A 17,839-nucleotide genomic window follows, 5' to 3' on the forward strand; every position below is an offset into this window, starting at 1 on the left:
CATTATTATGCTTAGGAAGAGGTATTTTAGTTGTTTATCACAGAGGGAGAGGTACATCACAGCCTTTTGAGAAGTAAAGCAAAAACATAAAGTGTATATTAACCTAAAAAACCAGTTTCTTTGTTTCCAGATTTTTTTGGGGGGGGCAGAATATCTTTTTGTGACATCTTCTGAAGCCCACATATTGGTCTAGAATGTGGAGTTCAGGGAATTTTAAATGGGGGCCCAGTAGTCTGTCTCAAATATTCAGTTCAAAATGGATAGCAATTATAGCAATTATGCTTATAATTAGATTAATGAACCATTTATGCCCAAACTCCAAGTGCAAAAACTTCAAGACCTGATGATGAGGTGCCCTAAAAAGAGGGGTTTATGTAAACAAATCCCTATTAAGCAAAGTAAATCAAGATAAGGAACCTCACCCCAGGCTGGATTAGAAGCTAGCAGGCATCTTTCAATCACAGCCAGTCCCTAATCATTCAGGAACCACCTCTGTGGTTTCGCATTAGGGAAAACTGCTCCCTTCAGAGGTCTGAAGGCAATACAAAGGGTGCCCCCAAAATGCTCCTGGCTAAATATTCTTGATGCTGGGAAGGGGGTGGGGGAAGACACAGCAAGAATATGCATATAGCTTCAGTTTCTGCGAATCACATTGTAACTGCAAGACCATAATAACTACTACTCAGTAAAAACTAGTTATGCCAACCATGCATTAGGTACCACCACACTGAGTGGAGGGAAAAATGTCAACATTTTAGTCTTTTGACCTTGTTCCAAATAAAGAAATAATTTAATGTCCCTTTTTCCGAGTATCAGAGTGGTGTCTCCAAAAAGAAGCTTTCCTTATTACCATCACCTCCCCCTTCCCTCCTCAAGGTTTAATGCCACCAGAAACTGTAGAAAATGATTGTGCCCAGCATCCAGGTCATTATTGTTTAATCAATGCATCTTGGAGCATGAAAAAGGTACCTAAACCACAGCTATTGTTTGGATTTTCTTTAAAAAACGAAATAAAACACACACAAATAACTATAGTCCTATTCCAAAGCTAAATTAGACATCCATACTTCATGATCCTGTTTTGCCTTTAAACAATGTGACTGTACATGCCTAATATTGTATGTCTGGTCTACCAGAGACATAGAGATCAAAGGTCATATTTAACATTCAGGAGGAGGGGCGGGTGCAGATTAATTAATAAATTAATACAGCGACGCCTTTTATCGCTGGAGTCCAGCATTAATAATCTACTTTTACAATCCCAACGGACAGCAAACATTTAAGAGCAAAAAGCCAGAGAAAGAGAAAGAACAATCACTTACCAGTCTCTTTTTATTTGGGGAGCCTTAGAATTTGCAGACGCTGCCAGTCTGCCTTTAATTAGTTGCACATCACCCCCTAACACAAAGAAACACAAATCCAGATGTGTCTTGGCAGCTCCCAATTACAACTTTAATACTTGTAAACAAACTGTTGGGGACGGGGGAATAAATAAATATGCGGATCAAAAAAAAAATACCTGTAAATGGCTTTTTTTTTTCTTGTTGCAGAGAGAAGGAGGAGGAGATGGTGTTAGTGGTGGGGGTGGAAGGAGGAGGAGGTGGGGGGAGAGGAAAGAGCCGAGTGTGAGTGTATGTGTGAGAGCGCGGGGCTGTTCTCGGTGGTCTCTCCTCTCCCAGCGCGTTGCTCTCCGTCCGTCTCCAGTCGCTGTGTGCGAGGGTGGGAGGGAGCCGGGGAGTCTCTCCTCTCTCTCTCTCTCCCCCTCTCCTCTCCTCTCTCTCTCGGTCTCTTCTCTCTCCCTCTGCCCCCCTTCTCTCTCTCTCTCTCTCTCTCTCTCTCTCTCTCTCTCTCTGTTTGTGTGTGTGCGTGTGTGCGGCTGCGGGGGGAGGGGAGCGGGAGAGACAGAAAGGCGAGGGAGGAGGTGGGAGGCTGAGGGCGGGGGCGGGGGCGGGGGGGTGATCGGCGCCGAGGTGAGGAGGACGCAGCGACGCGGACACCTACTGATGATTGGCTGCAAATTACACGGGGAACAAGAGGCGCACGCGGGCCGGCGCTCCCCTTCACAAATCCTCTCCTCGCCGGAGGAGCCACGTTTCCCGGCTCGCCGGCCGATCGCCCTCCCTGCTGGCGCCCCGCTCTCCGGCTCAGCCGACCAGCCCAGCGCAGAGGGCTGTTGATTATTTTCTTTTGCTCTCGGAGATAATTGTTTGGAAGGGATGGAAAGAGGGCGTTTCCGCCTCTCTCTCCTCTCTCTCTCTCTCTCTCTCTCTCTCTCTCTCTACGTGTGGGTGGTGTGTGTGTGTGCGTGTGCGGGTGTGTGTGTAAATAAACTTGTCTGGGTTTTTTGGCTGGGTTGAGAAGAGCAGTACAAGAAACAGAAAAGGTCGTGTTTGTTTGAAGAATACTCCTATTTCACACCCTACCGCATGGCTTTTAAGTAATACTCCTGATGTACCCAGGAAGACTTTTAAAAATTATGATCATTTAGATCTTTAAAGTAAGGGAAAACGGATTGGTGTTCTGCTTGTCCGGATCTTTTAAATATTATTATGCCAGAATGCAAAAAAAATTGGTGATGTGTGTAGCCTGACCGATCTCAAAATCATTCTCTCTCCTCTCTCTCCTCCCCCTGCTTCCCCAACCCCATTCTTTTACTATTCCATCTGGTAGTTCCAATGATTAAATATGATTTTTAACTTACTACCCTATTTTTAATTACAAACTTACTTAAACAAAACTACTTTTATAGCTACATTAATCTATTTTATACTAGTATGACTTCTTGACACTTGGGAAAAATAGTTTCATAATTGAAAGATAAATCTTTTTACCACAGGTCAAAAATAAATAAAACTCACTCATAAATGCAGCTATGAATTAACTTCTTCACTGCTGCCTTAAAGAAAATGAGATATTCCTGGCTACATGCTATCCTACTATTGAAATGAAGTGTGCTCATACTTATCTGAAATATTTAAAAATATGAATCTTTTGGATAATTTTAAAGAAAAAAACAGTGATTCATAATAAGCTACAGAAGTAGGAAGGAAAAAAATTCAGATTGTTTAAATTGGTCTTATAAAGCAAAGTAAAAGTTCTGTATTAAAATTAAAACTGTACTCTAGAATAATACAATAATATAGTTTCAGAGAGGGAAGAAAAGTATAATAATGAGTTGTTTCTTTTATAATAAGAGCATGCTGAAAAGACATTTTGAATCATTTTGTTTTTGAATTTTCAAAAGACCGACCTTGACCATATCAAGATTCTGCCAACTCTGGAGGACTGATTATTGATAAGATGTTAGGAACCGTGGTGTGCATAAATGCAGGTGCTGTACCAAGAGTGGGCAACTATTGAAATAGGGGGCAAATTGTTTTGTGACTCATTGATTAAGATGCATGTTTTGTAATTTAAAAAAATAGAATAAGTTGGTTATAAAATCAATCAAATCAGTTATTTGGCATTTATAGCCAAAAAACTGGGTGGTTAATAATTACTTAAGTTCATTGGTAAGATATGTTTATACTTTTGTCAATGCTTTGTTAAAGCAAAGAAAGGAATTTTCTATTGGATTTTTTTTTTTGAGCTGAACGTCATAAGAAATTTATCAGCAAAATGTAGGCACCTTTTAATGAGCGCCTACACTAATTATACTGGAAAGATGGTAGATTCTTAAACATCTTTTCAAAATATTTGAAGTAGTCCAATGTTAGAGGTTTTGAATTTGTAAATAAACAATTTTTAAAATCAAATAAAAATATCATGATTTCTTATGCCAAACTTGCTTTTCTTTTCAGAATGCTTCAAGCTCACTTTCAAGATGAAACTTTAAACAAATGAGAGAAAATAAGCTCTAAATTCCAAAGAATTTTATTTTCCAGTTGATAAAGGGAAAACTCAGAACACTCAGTCTTAATGATTAATAAGAGCAACTATGAATGACCCATCTGTGTCAGATACTGTAGTAAGTAATTTGCAGGTAGTTTATTTTGTCCTTGAAATAACCCTATGAAGTAGTTAGTATTATTTCCACTGGAAATAATAGGTCCATAGATATCAGATAACTTAGATGGGTCAAAAAGTTAGTATGTAATAGGGCTGAAGTCTGTACCCAATCCAGTATCTCCAAAACTTTATGCTTATAACCTCTACTCTAGTCTTACTATCAACAATTAATTATCAATAAACCTCTCTGCATACTAGAACCTTAGCTTTAATTATGATCATAAGCCCCTCATTTATATGACATACAGAATATATTTTAGACAATATACTGCATACCTCGGATATAATGTCCATTGCCTTTCTGCTAGGGAGTTGATTACATCCTTAGCCAAATGTGATAAAGGGAAACATCTCTCTTCTGGTCTGGGATACCTCATATCCTTAATTTTTTTATATATACTAGTTTTACCACTTGCATATCTACCATGTCTCACATTACTCCACGTTCTCCATTGTGTCCTCCAGAATGATGTGTCAGGTTTTTTAGGTAAATCGTTGAGGACACTTAGTCCTGTATTAACTCTACTTTGGAATTCGTAGTTCTATAAAGTACTAAAACTTAAGGTTCATTCTCTTTGCAAAATGCCTGCTACGGCTTCCAATTCCCTGGAAGTGGTTTGTGCTTTACTCTGTATATTTTGTGACCTGAAGTAGGAGCACAGGGGCTTCACTGATATCTTCATGGGAAAGATCAACTTGAGTATCACTTGAAGAAGTGTCCCTACTCTGCAGAAATTTTGTGTTGTGCTGTGAAATATCTCTAAAGCATGGCTGCTTTCATCATGATCATGATCAATATTGTCATCATTATCCAGAATCTCTAAAAAGGTAGTTTATCTGTTGTAACAGATAGACTTCAAAATGTGTCAGTGCAAAAAATAGAAGTATATTTGCTGTTCATGTCACAGTCCAGGGTGGGAATTTCAGATCAGAAGATGGCTCTCCTCTATGAGTGATTCATGGATCCATGGATTCATTTTGGGACCTTGCCATCCCTGAGGGACTGCTCATCAACTACATCAAATGACCAGAAGGGCATGAATGGGGCATGATCCCTTCTTAATGACTTGGTCTTGAAGTGACCCACAGCACCACGGCTCACTGACAATTGTCAAGAACCAGTCACGTGCCATGACTAGCTGCAAAGATGGCGGGGCAATTACTTCCTAGATGCAAACTCTACTACTGTGGAGTAGTAGAGAGTTTTGGTGGACAGCTGGTATTTTCCCCCAAGAGTAACACTGGAAGGAGAATAACCTGCTGGAGAGGTTAAGTTGGCCCACACAGCCATGAATCGACTGTAAGAGTCCTCTTCCCTTGAGAACACTTTTGCTGATTACCACCCTTAGAGATTACCACTAAAAGCAGTCTTAATGACTTTGGGGAAAGTTTAGCAACTCTGAACAAACTATGTTTCCTTAAATACCTGTAGGACAGCCAAGCTATGGATAAAATAGTCAAACAAGAATTTACTAAAGAATAAAGAAAGCAGAAGTAACACAAGCAGAGGAAATACCGTAAATCTAAAATAAACTGACTTAGAGATAAATCTTAGGCATTAGCAGCTTGTCTGCTGGTGTTTTCAAAACCCAGAGGTAAGCTTTAATCCCTCCACCAATAATGTGTACCCTGTTAGTCATAAAAACTACTCACTGTCCAGGTTAGGAAAGGTGTGTGAAGCTCTCTCACCTAACATCCTAGAATCCAGCTTCCCAATTCCTGTTCACAGCATCTGAGGACTGCCTCTTTCCATAGTAATTCATGCTGTAGATAATAATACAATAACCACCCTCTTCACAGGAGGAATATGCCAATAAGACAAATGCAGAATAATGTCTTCAATTCTTCGCTAACTATAGCTATCTGGGATTTTTTATTTGTCTTCTTTACCAGAACTGGAGATCCTTGATATCAGGGATTGTGTCTTATTCAGCTTCGTGTCCCACCTCATACATTGCCTGACACATGGAAGGTTCTAACATTCTGTGCCATGCTTATTGAAGAAAGTAGCATACACAAAATGTAGAAGTAAGTTCCCCATTGTCCCTAAGATAAAAATGGAAAATTCGTAAAATGTCATTCAAAGCTCTTCTCCAATTGGCCCCATGTTTTGAATCTCGTCTCCTATTACACCTGGCAAGAACTCTACTCCAGCAGATCCACTTTATCGAGAAAATGTCCATCACCTTACCATCACCAGATAAAAAAAACCTAATTAATAAAGAACCATAAGCTAAGATGAAGGTATTATTATTTATATAAAAGAGACTTTTTGCTTATAATGAATTATTCTTTTATAATGTAATAATATTTTTAAATCCCTTAAGTGAACATTTTAGGGAAATTTTCAGAGATTTTCTTAGTGACTCAACAAAGTGAAATTAGATTAAATTAGTCCTTAAAATCAATATTCTTCACACCTGTTATTTTCTTTCACTTTTAATTAAATATCGATACATCATTATCACAGTGTTGACCTTCATATTCGAAGCTGGTACTCTTAACCTGCCAACAGCAGGTCATGTGCTTTGAGCTGTTTTCTAGCAAAAACAAATTTGTCTTAAGCTATGTACACTCTCTTGCCTTGACTTTCTAATGACTAGCAGGATGCATTTATGGAATGGCTGACCACTCTTAGGGATAAAATCTGTAACTGTTGAGGATAATGAAAATAATAGGTTCACAGGGTTAAACCCATTACCTTGGCCTCATTAGCACCATATTCAAATCAACTACGCTAATCAAGTACATACATTCATCTGTTTTTACATACAATTTGGACACTAGACCAAATGCTAACCTGAGCATTAATTTTTAGAATTGTTCTTTAGAAGATCTAATTTGGTCTAGGCCATTTCTTATTTCTTCACGGCACTCCTTCTTATTATACAAATTCTCGTTTCTATAAAATTACATCTTTAATACTCCATGGCAGTATAATAGGAGTTGTCCCCAAATGCGGAAATCCATACAAATGAAATAACAACAGGCTAGAAATGAAAAGTCTCCAGAAGAACACTTCTTCTATAGGCTCCCTAATTTGGCTTGATTTTGATAAGATATGGGCTTCCTTGTATTTTACCATAAATATTCGGTATATTTTGTTCATTGGATTATTAGGAAACCCAAGCAATAACATTCCAGATTTTTTTCAAAGTATTTACTCATGAAGGAAATAATGCGCCAATTTTGGTCAAAACAAAACAAAACAGAACCACCAAGTCATGGTGAGTAGCTTCCAGACACTCACAGATATAAACACAAATTTGCAGTTTGAGCTCCAAGTTCCTTTCGGTCTCTCTTTCCTCTGCCTGGCAGTATCAAGGCACCCTTCATTGACCTTTTTCACAGGAAAATTTGCCTTAGGCATATAATCACCTGTATGCTTTCTTGAAAGTATATCTCTTAAGATAGATCAATAATGATAAAGTAATACGAAGCTTGGGAATCTTATGAAATTGACAATTAAGAGCTGACCAGAAAACACTTCCTATAGCTCTGTCAACATGCATTCAGTGTCACAGCATCCCTGTTTCCAAGAGAGCAGTCCAGAATGTGGCAGCATCACTCCTTGTGCTTTCAGCCATTCTTCCTGCACACAAGTTGTATCTGACAGGATTTACAGAACACTGGAAAGCGAGTGGCAGAGTCTCCCCTCTCAATCCCTCTCCTTATTTTCAGTCAAAACTTCAAACCCAGTAACTCAAGTAACTAATGTTCTCCTTAGCTCAAAGGTGGAAACTGAATCTATATGCAGAAACTGGACATTTTATAAATAGGCTACTGAATCTTCAAATTACCGGATAGGACTTGCCCAATTATTCAAAACAAACAAACAAAAAAACTCAAAGAATTTTAATAATAAAGTTATTTCTAAAATTTACTTTTTAGAGACATAAAATTTGTCTTATAAAAGTCATACTTTTTAAGCTCTGTCAAACAACTCTGAAATTAAATTTACCATAAACTATTTTCTATTAAATAATGTTAATTGAAATTTTTTGATTTGCCATTTTAAATACAAGAAAGATTTTTCATAAAATGTTTGTGATTTTTATTTTTTTCTCCTGTGCTTAGATTTTGATTTCCAAAGTAACCAGGATGCCCCTATTTGCAAAAGCACAGTTTTCTAATATTACTCCCAAGATTTCAAATCAAAGCCAATTTTTTATGCTTGATTTTTAAAAATGTAGGTTACCATTGTTTGGTTTATCTTCAATTAACCGTTCTCAGTATAAAGGATTATTATCTTTCTCTATTGGGAGGAAAAATTCAGGATAATATCCCTCAGTAGTTAACGTTCAATCCAGGAAGGTGTTTTTTTTTTTTTTTTTAATTTTCCCCAGTGCTGACCTTTGTTATGCTGTAGTTATAGCAACAAGAAGAGTTCCTTCTGTCTGTCTGTTGTGTTCTCTTTCCAAACTAATGACAGTCTTTTCTAAACTGTTGTATAGTATAAAGAAAGCTTTACATGCACTGATTTCTTGATTTATTGATGCATTTAGCTAAACCAGCAATTTAAATGGAAATATTTTAAATAAATGTAATTAATTGGAATTTGCATATTATAAATGTTTAGAACTATGGATTGTTCGTTTAGGTATATTTCCATATTGTCTTTAAGCTTCCCTAATCAACTTGCAGTTTAACTTCTCAGTGATCAAGTTTATTTATCCTATCATTATATCTTCTTAATCTAAACATGGAGAGAGAGAGAGATTGAAAGAGAGAGCTAGAAAAGCTCTCTCCAGAGGAGTAATACATTGTAAGAACATGTAGTTTGTCTGCCAAACTAGGCCACACAATCTTGGCTATGACCTTGGGCACTCTAAATCTCATTGTACGGATCCAGAATATCAGTTTAATTATAGTCATTACCTATCTCAAGGGTTTGTGAGGTTTAATTAATGTTAGCAAAGTGTTGGAGCTATTTAGTAGCATAGTACTATAAAAGGCAAACTACCTGAAAATCACAACTTCCTCCTCCCTACATAGTACTTAATTTTATACACTCCTTTTCTTTCTTCTTCAGTTAATATCACATTTATTACCTTTTCCCCTGCCCTCCATATCTATATCTATGGTCTCTCCTACTTGAGACTTACCTTGGATGACAAATGGCTTCTGCCCCACATCCCTCACTTGCACCATCACCTCCAGGAGCTCAAACATTCCTGAGCCCAACAGGATCAGGATAAACATGGTATCTGAGTAAGCAGCTATGGCTTTGCACTTCCTTTAAGCCCGAGTCACAAGCATCCAGTCCACAATTTAAATTTGGGCCTCACACTCCTTTTGCTTGTGTCCATGGTGTTAAATAAAGTGCATTAGACTTCCAGCCTCTTTCAAAAATTGGGAGATGTGAAAACACTGTGTCTACATTCCCTCCTGAAAACAGTAGCTGGAGCCATGATTAGATGGGGTCTCTAGCTTGCCCATTCTCAGCGCTCCCTATTATCTAACACTTGTCCACCTAAACACTGGAATTTGCAACCCAGGGCCTCTGAGTACATTTGTGCTGGCTGTTCACCACACAACAATGCCTAGCCAAATGGACAAGAAGGGGCTGGAATCCAGCCTATTGCTCTGCTTGCCAAGCCATGTTCTGGTGGGTCTCATTTGCATAAAGGCATTCTAGGGACCAAAAATGGCCTGGTCGGTATCCCAGCTATAAGTCAATTAAATAGAGCAGTGAATGTCACAGCTACCTTAATTAGTATTGAAAACTTGGCATCCAATTTTTGAAATTGTATCCTACAACACTATATCTAGACTGAGCTTAAAAATCATATTCAAGTTTATCCTTACCCACTTTTTGTCGTGGACCCTTTTTCACCTAAAACACATTCCAGTATGAACTACTTTACAAATAGGATGAACATAATATGAAAATTTTAATTGTTTTAACTCATTGCAGCTGAAACGGAGCTGTATTTAATTGAAAATTAAAATGACTAAAACAGTAATGTATATTGGATAGTCATAATAATGTTATATTTCTTTGTCTGGGAAAAACCACTCTTTAAAAGAGGAGGCCACTGTTCACACCCTAGTCTCTTGCTAACTGCTAACATTTTATAATGGTAGCACTGCTTAAAAGAGCAGTTGTTTTTACCTATTTGTAACTTAGCTCTTTTAGAATGCATGATGATTTGATAGCATTGCCTTTTGAGTGTTTCTGTTTTGAAAGCTATTCTATTCCTTTAATTTCGGCTACCTTATATTAGTGAAAAAGAAACAATTCTGTTACTCAATGGCAGCACTAATTGATTTACACTTCTTTCTTTACCAAATTTCAAGCGTCCAAAATTTGAACATTGTCCATTGAAAGCTAACCTCTAGCTATGTTACTGCCACTAATGTACTTCCAAAAGAAATCCAGGCATCTTTATCTTTTCGTTATACAAAACATAATATAAATTTATTCTTTAACCATAGCGAGAAGGAAAGTTGTCTGATTTCTACTGACTACAAGTAAGATAAAATGACTCAAACTGGCTTAAATGAGGAGGTCCCAGGTAGGGCAGGCTCCAGGCAGGAACAATCTGAAGCTTCAATGTGTCATGGGTGGTGCAGGTTCTTCCCACTCTTTTGCTCTGTCATCCCCATCATCTTGGCTCTTCCCTCAGGCAGGCTTCCCTCACAGGTACTGTTGCAGCAGTTCCAGCCAACATATGCAGGCACAAAAAGCATTCAAGGAAAGAAAGTGACTATCGTTTTTTGTGTCTACATCTCTAGAGATAAAATTTCCTAGAAGCACTAAGGTTGACTTCACCGAAGATCTCATTAGCCAGAATTAGGTCACATGCCCACACCTAAACCAACCACTCTCAAAGAGAATGAGATTGACTTAGTTTTATAAGTATGTACTATTCCTGGAGCTAGAGATGAGATCATCTTAAAGCACATGCCAGTGTGGAGGATAGGAAATACCTGAACATAATGGTGGTTCAGTTAAGAGAGAGGAAGAAGCAGATAGGGGGATTAGATGGTTGTTTGTGAGACAAGTATCAGTGTCTATTGTTGCCTTATTCAACTCCATCTTCTCATTTCTGCTCTCTGAGAAAAGCTAACCAGCTCTAAATCTCATGACTCATGCCAAATTACACATGATAAAAGGGAGTCAGTTTATGGACACCAACTCTTTATCATGAATGAATTAGTGAATTATAATTTCAGCCATGAATGTCTGTAAGTAGAGCTTGTTTTTAGCAACATGACTTTCTGGGCAAAGTTTTGATATATCAACATATCCTTATAGAATCCTTCAGGTTCTTCTCAAAATTGTATATTATGCTACACAAATCAGGTAACAGCTGACCTTAAGATATAAGAGATGGGGCTAAAAACTCTGGATAAGAGGAGGAAACAAAAAGAATGAGGAAGTTAAAATAAATTAAATTAAGAGGAATGGTAAAAATTTTGTAGTATGACACATCTATTTCCATAATTAAGTCCATCATGAATAATTTCCTCTTATAACTTCTGCTGGCCCTTAAAACTGTTACTTTAATATATTTGCAAGGTATCAGAAGCAAAGTACATAGCCAGTCTTTAAAATTTCAAGTTGATCCCCAAACTGACTCAAATTTGCAGAAATCTGGCATAATTTAAAAGTAAATAAATAGAAGCAACACTTAGCAGAAGGTTCCTAACATAAACAAAGCTGTGCACGTTTTGTTTATTTATGGATCCATGCAAAAGTGCCATATTCATTTAAAAATATCCAGCACAAGAGTGATTGATTTAAAAAAATTGAATAGAATTAAGGAGCATTCCTTAAACCTAAAAGTTTGGTAAAAAGAACAATTCTTTTATTGTAATATTATGCTTGGGAAAACATTTTTCTCCTTTATGTATATTCAGATTTTTTTTTTTTTGAGGTTGACTGTGAGAAAAGTAGACATCATTTCTGAAAAGTGCACTTGAATCGGGATGTAGCAAACCTCACCCTTCATATAACTCCTGTATGTTGTTCAAGGTTAAGTGTTGAGATATAAGTGTGAAATCTCCTATATTAGTCTTTTTCATTCAATGAATTTTTACAGCACTCCCAAAAGACAAAGCAGTTTAAAATCCCTATCTTTGTGGAACTCACATTCTACTGACACCTCCTTATTCAGCTGATGGCCAGTCACTCTTCCTTGCCAGCCTCGATTATTCCCTGTCATATTTTAATTGAATAAACATTTCTTTAACACCAGTTATATGCACAGCACAGTATAAAGTACTGAGGGAATGAGAAACTGCCCTGGAGAAACTAATAATCTAACAGAGAGTACTCAGACTGGGAGAAAACACACACACACACACACACACACACACACACACACACACACACACGCAGATTTAATGACAATTATCTCACTTCTTTTTAACAAGAAGAATTTAAATGAATAGCTAAAGTGTAACAAAAAGCAGACTCTGAAAACATCTATATTGCAAGTGTAAGTAGACTGTCATGATAGCAAACAGGAAGTATTGGGCAATTTGCAAAGTTGAGATGCTCCTCTGAAAGACCTCACAACAGAAGTCTTCTCTGAACTGGATTGACTGACAAATGGAGAAGAGGGGAAAGAATATTGGGGGTAAAGGAAATAGTGTAAGAAAAACTGAAGGAACACAAGTGTATAGCAGAACCCACAATTTGTGTGTTGATAAATGTGACAGTTAAGGGACCCCTAAGAAGAGAAAAAGTGATGGAAAATGAGACCCAGGAAGAACAGAGTCAAATTTGCATATAACCTTCAACATTAAGCTAAGGAAAAAAGACTTGCTTACTAGTAAATAGAGGCCATTAAATGTTTTGAGTACTGGATGTTTACTATCAGTTTTTGGTTTTTGAAAAAGTCACTCTGATTTACATTGGAGGGGATGATTTGGCGGAAGGAGAGACATTCTGTCCCTTGAGGGCATTTAATATTCAGATCCCTGACACAGAATAAAATAGGAAGGAGAATAAGTAGAAAATTTTAGGAATGCCGACAGTTTATTTAAGGGACAGATGAGGTTCAGAAGACAAGGAAGGTGACTCAAGAAAGAGTCATCACGGGCTTCCCTGGTGGCGCAGTGGTTGAGAGTCCGCCTGCCGATGCAGGGGACAAGGGTTCGTGCCCCGGTCCGGGAAGATCCCACATGCTGCGGAGCGGCTGGGCCCGTGGGCCATGGCCGCTGAGCCTGCGCGTCCGGAGCCTGTGCTCCGCAACGGGAGAGACCACAGCAGTGAGAGGCCCGCGTACCGCAAAAAAAAAAAAAAAAGAGAGATAGCGATAGAAATTCCCACAAAAGGAAAGGTAATCTTAAATTGCCGAGTGATCCAAAGAAATATTGATGCTGAGAGATCCAGAAAGGCCTGAAAGAAGCTGCCAGGGGCAATCCTAGGGTTGTATTCAGAGCAGTTTTATTTTCACCACTAATTGGTTTGGGAAGAGATGGCAGACTTCCAGTACTGTTACTGCTCTGAGTACAACCCCACAATTGGCTTCTGCTCATTCATGTGCCAAAACTATGGTTATTTTATAATTTATTTTATGGGAATTTATTATTTATTTTAGGTGGGGAAATGGAAACTTAGAGGTGCCTGCTATGTATTTGAGCTTGCCCCCTAGAGAAGCCAACAAATTTGGCAGTAAGGACTTTTGGCCATAAAGAAAAAGTCAAAGACTTTATGGTTCTATGGATAACTATGCAGTTAGATCATCCCTTCATTGAAGTCCCCACACCTCCATTAAGATGATGAAGAGAGGTCCATAGATTCTAAACTTTGCGTATTTCCAAACACTCACCTCCTCATCAGGACTCATCTATTTATTCACTTTATCACTACTTTTGTCAGTCACAACCTAGGTTCCCAGAACATAGTTCATTTTCCACATTCTCATCTCTATACAGCTCTCTACCTTTCAGTAGCCAGCTCCCTGAATTCTGAAACTGATTGTCATTAGCAACCCGCACCCCCCCCCCGCATTGTCCTCAACAGCTCTGCAAGTTCCCTTTATCTTCTTGTTCTTGCTGAAATGTGGTTCCTTCAGAGGCCCTGTATGACCTGTATCTCAAATGGTGAAGGTAAGGAAAGTTCATCCTTGCTCTTCATTGCCACTTACATACAATTCTATGCTCCCCAACACCTGCCTTTCCCGCTCTAACATAAATGTCATCACGCTACACCATCTACTTCTGCTTTTTGTTTCAGTCATCTCAAGGACTTTGGGGTTCTCCTCAATCTTTGAAATTTAGCTTCAGCTCCCAGCTCACTCCACCACAACTCTTTCCTTGAGTCTGAGTCATTTCAATATTTAGGTATGAAATTCTTCCAGTAGTCTTGCCTCCTTGACCATCTCCCTCCAATGATAGTTTCTTCCACCTTGACTCAGTCACTAAACTCTATGTTCACACTCTAGACCCACTGTATACTCATCACATCCTGTCTTTCCAGATCACTTTCTCAAATCCTCGGCTCTCAAATATCATTCAACGCACCCCCTCCCACCAGACCTATAATCCACCGATCCTACCACCCCTCACCCGTCATGCTTTTGCTTCCCTATATGCTCGCCTTAGTCAAGCATTACAAGCATTCTCTTTCAAACATTCTCAGTTTTACATGATCAATTATTTTGAACACCATCTTTCATAGATCTCAATTCACTTGGCTTTCTTTTGGCTAAACTTGCTAAGCAAAACCCTCACTCTGGTTAAAAACAGCTCTATATCTCCTTCATTCCTGTACCCAAATTGCTAAATGTGGCTGGAAAAAAAAGTTTACAAATCTCTTTCTCACTTTAACTTTGTGGCGTTTACTCAAGTGAGCATTTAATGATACAGAATAATTGTATTACTTTTACTTTTCCTCTTTCCTCTCTATTTCATATTCTTCTCAAACCTCCAAAACCTCTTCCCTGTTCGTTATTTCAGTTCTCTACTTTCACTGAATTCATGAAAACCATGAGAATAAGAATTCTATAAACTCCCAGCATCACATCTACTCATCTTCTAGAATCTGTACAGACATTTTTTCCTTTCCTTCTATTAGAATAAACTCTAAATGTTCCTTTTTAAAGTCAAACTCCACATTTTCACTAAACCTCATTTCCTGTGTCCCCACTCAGGGACCTCACTCCTGCAATTCTCCTGTGTTCTTCATCATCAAATTATCAACATTTCTCGCAACTGTACCATTACCATCATACCATCAGTATACAAAGATATATATAAAGATATATATATATATATATATATATCGTTAACTCCATTCCCCACCCCCAACCTAGAGTTATTCTCTCCTTTGACAGAAAAATTTCTTGAAAGAATGGTGTGTATGCAATGTCACAATGTCCTGACTCCAGTTGGGTTCTTGTGAAGATTTCCAATGACTTGTACCTTGCTAAATACAAAGTTTTGGAGTCTCCCTTTTATTTGACCCATCAGCAGCATTTGACATTTTCTTCACATGGCTTTTAGGAAACCATGTTCCTGGTTTACCTCCTGCCTTGCTAACCTCTTAACACTGAAGTGATCCAAGGTTTAGACATTGAACCTTTTTCTTATCTGTCTACACTCACTCCCTTGCAGTTCTCATCCAATCTCATGGCTTTAAATTACACCTATATGCTAAAGACTCCAATATGTAGATCTCTTATCTGGACTGTTATATGTAACAACTTGAAAATTCCATTTAAATTATTTAAAACTGAACATTTCTCTTCCTAATGCCACCAAAACTGACCCTAAATTAATGGCGACTACATCACTCCACTTACTCATATCAGAAATGTTGGTGTCATTCTTGACCCTTTATCTTTCACAGTCCACATCTAATCATTAGCAAATCCTATTTGCCCCATTACCAAAATGTATCAAGAATCAGATATTACCACCTCAACTACTAACACTCTGGTTCATACCGCCAGCATCTCTCACCTAGAGACCATCATGACTGGTCTTTTTCTTCCCTCCTTCTCTCCTACAGTCTATTATCAACACTATGATTGACCCTGTGGTCAGCAAAGAGCGAAAGCTGACAGCTCAGTATTTAACTAAAGAGGAGTAGAGCTCTTTAGAAAGTAGAATCCTCTACTCCAGGAGGTCTGTTATGGCAAAGTCAGGTCCCAGACTGGGAAGGAGTAGAGCCCTGAAAACTGGGATGTGGATGTCTGGGTTGCAGAACTTTCACACGTTAAATATCCAGATACTCCTGAACCCTCTGAGACTATCAAAGTGATACACTCCTCCTTGTTAATTAATAGGTTAGACTACCATTGCTTGAGGTGTCTTCTCTGCAAGACCAAATATGCTCTTCTCAGTATATGCCTCCACTTCTCCCTCTCCCTCTCTTCTAGGCCCTAAGCCAACAACTATGGTTAAGTCACAAACTAACTCATCTAGGGTAGTGCTGAATCTTCTAAAGTAGCAAAAGGATTGTAAGCTGAAGGAAGAACTGATCAATATATACTGGCTGGATCCAGGAGACTATACATGGGATTCCATTCTGAGGATGTAGAATAAAAGAGGGTTTTTTGATGTGAGAGCACTTTCTCAGGTTACAAGATTTAAAACCCATGCAAAGTCCTGGGAGGGGGGGCAAACGGGGTGCTGGGATGGCTCCCAGAAACTTAGAGAAAGTGATGGACTATACTCTGTGAGGCAGAAGTGCTAGAACTGCTGTACCTTACAGTTGTAGAGGGATCAAAGAGCTCACAGAGGTAGGCATGCCTGAATGAATACACTAGATAGGTCAGAAAACCTACCAGACCACTAAGTTCCAGGAGAGAAAATTCCACTTGCCAAAGGAATAAAGAACATATTGGTGAGAGGAATGTGAGCATTACTGAGATGTTCTCTAGAGGGTAGAGATAACAGTAGGAGATAACTGTTAATAACTGGGCTCATTGACAGCAATGGGACTCATGGGCTCTCTAGTTAATAGAGGCAAGGTGACCGTGCCAAACTGTCAGAAACCAGTTAGGGCAATTACTATAATGAACAGAAACATCGGAGTGGAGGTCAGGAGAGGACCTCCAGAGAGCTACAGAGATGGTTCTAAGGGCAAGATATGTGGGCAGCCAACAAAGGTTCTGCTCAAGCTGTACAACCAAAATAAAGGATGGATGATCAGGGGACTAAAGGCAGTTACCCTAATAAAAAAATGTTTCCATCTCTTACCCAGATTCCAAACATGAGCCAGTTTACAGACCTAGAAATTTTTAATTGAAAGAGAGACTTGTACTTTAGAAAGAAGAAACCTGCAATATCATGGAATGGGTACCCAGTACTCACACAATAATTATTAGCCCAGTCCCTTCCAAGTGGACCTTGCCATTTACTTGGCCAATTTTACACTAGAGTCAGAGAGAAGGTCCAAACCTTTCAAGATCTCTTGCACAGGGTTCAAGTTGACATTAGCTACCTGGAGCACCAAAGCATCATTATGATCCTTTTATTTGGCACAGGAGTCAGGGTACTTAATCAATGGAGTCAAGTCCCAGGTGTGGCTCACAGAGTGTTCACTGGGACCACTGAGTTTTCAGACTTACTTGGTCTCTGAATGCACAGTTGAAATGGACATATTTAGCTTTTGAAAATACCCCATATTGGCTGCTTGGCTTTTAGGTTAAGAACCATCAAAGTGGGAAAGTCTCTGAAACTTGTCCCTCAGATATATTATATTGAAACCAGGGAGTAAGCAAATATTATGGCCTCTGTTAAAGACGTAATGGATTCAGGATTAGTGATCCATCTTACATTTCCATTTAATTCACTAGTCATGTCTGTACAAAACTCAGATGGATCCTGGGTTTACAGTGGACTGCCGACTGAAAACTCAACCTAGAAA

Source organism: Monodon monoceros, unplaced genomic scaffold (genome assembly GCF_005190385.1).
Source record: "Monodon monoceros isolate NGI ecotype Baffin Bay Population unplaced genomic scaffold, NGI_Narwhal_1 Super_Scaffold_20, whole genome shotgun sequence".
In the NCBI taxonomy this organism is placed as follows: Eukaryota; Metazoa; Chordata; class Mammalia; order Artiodactyla; family Monodontidae; genus Monodon; species Monodon monoceros.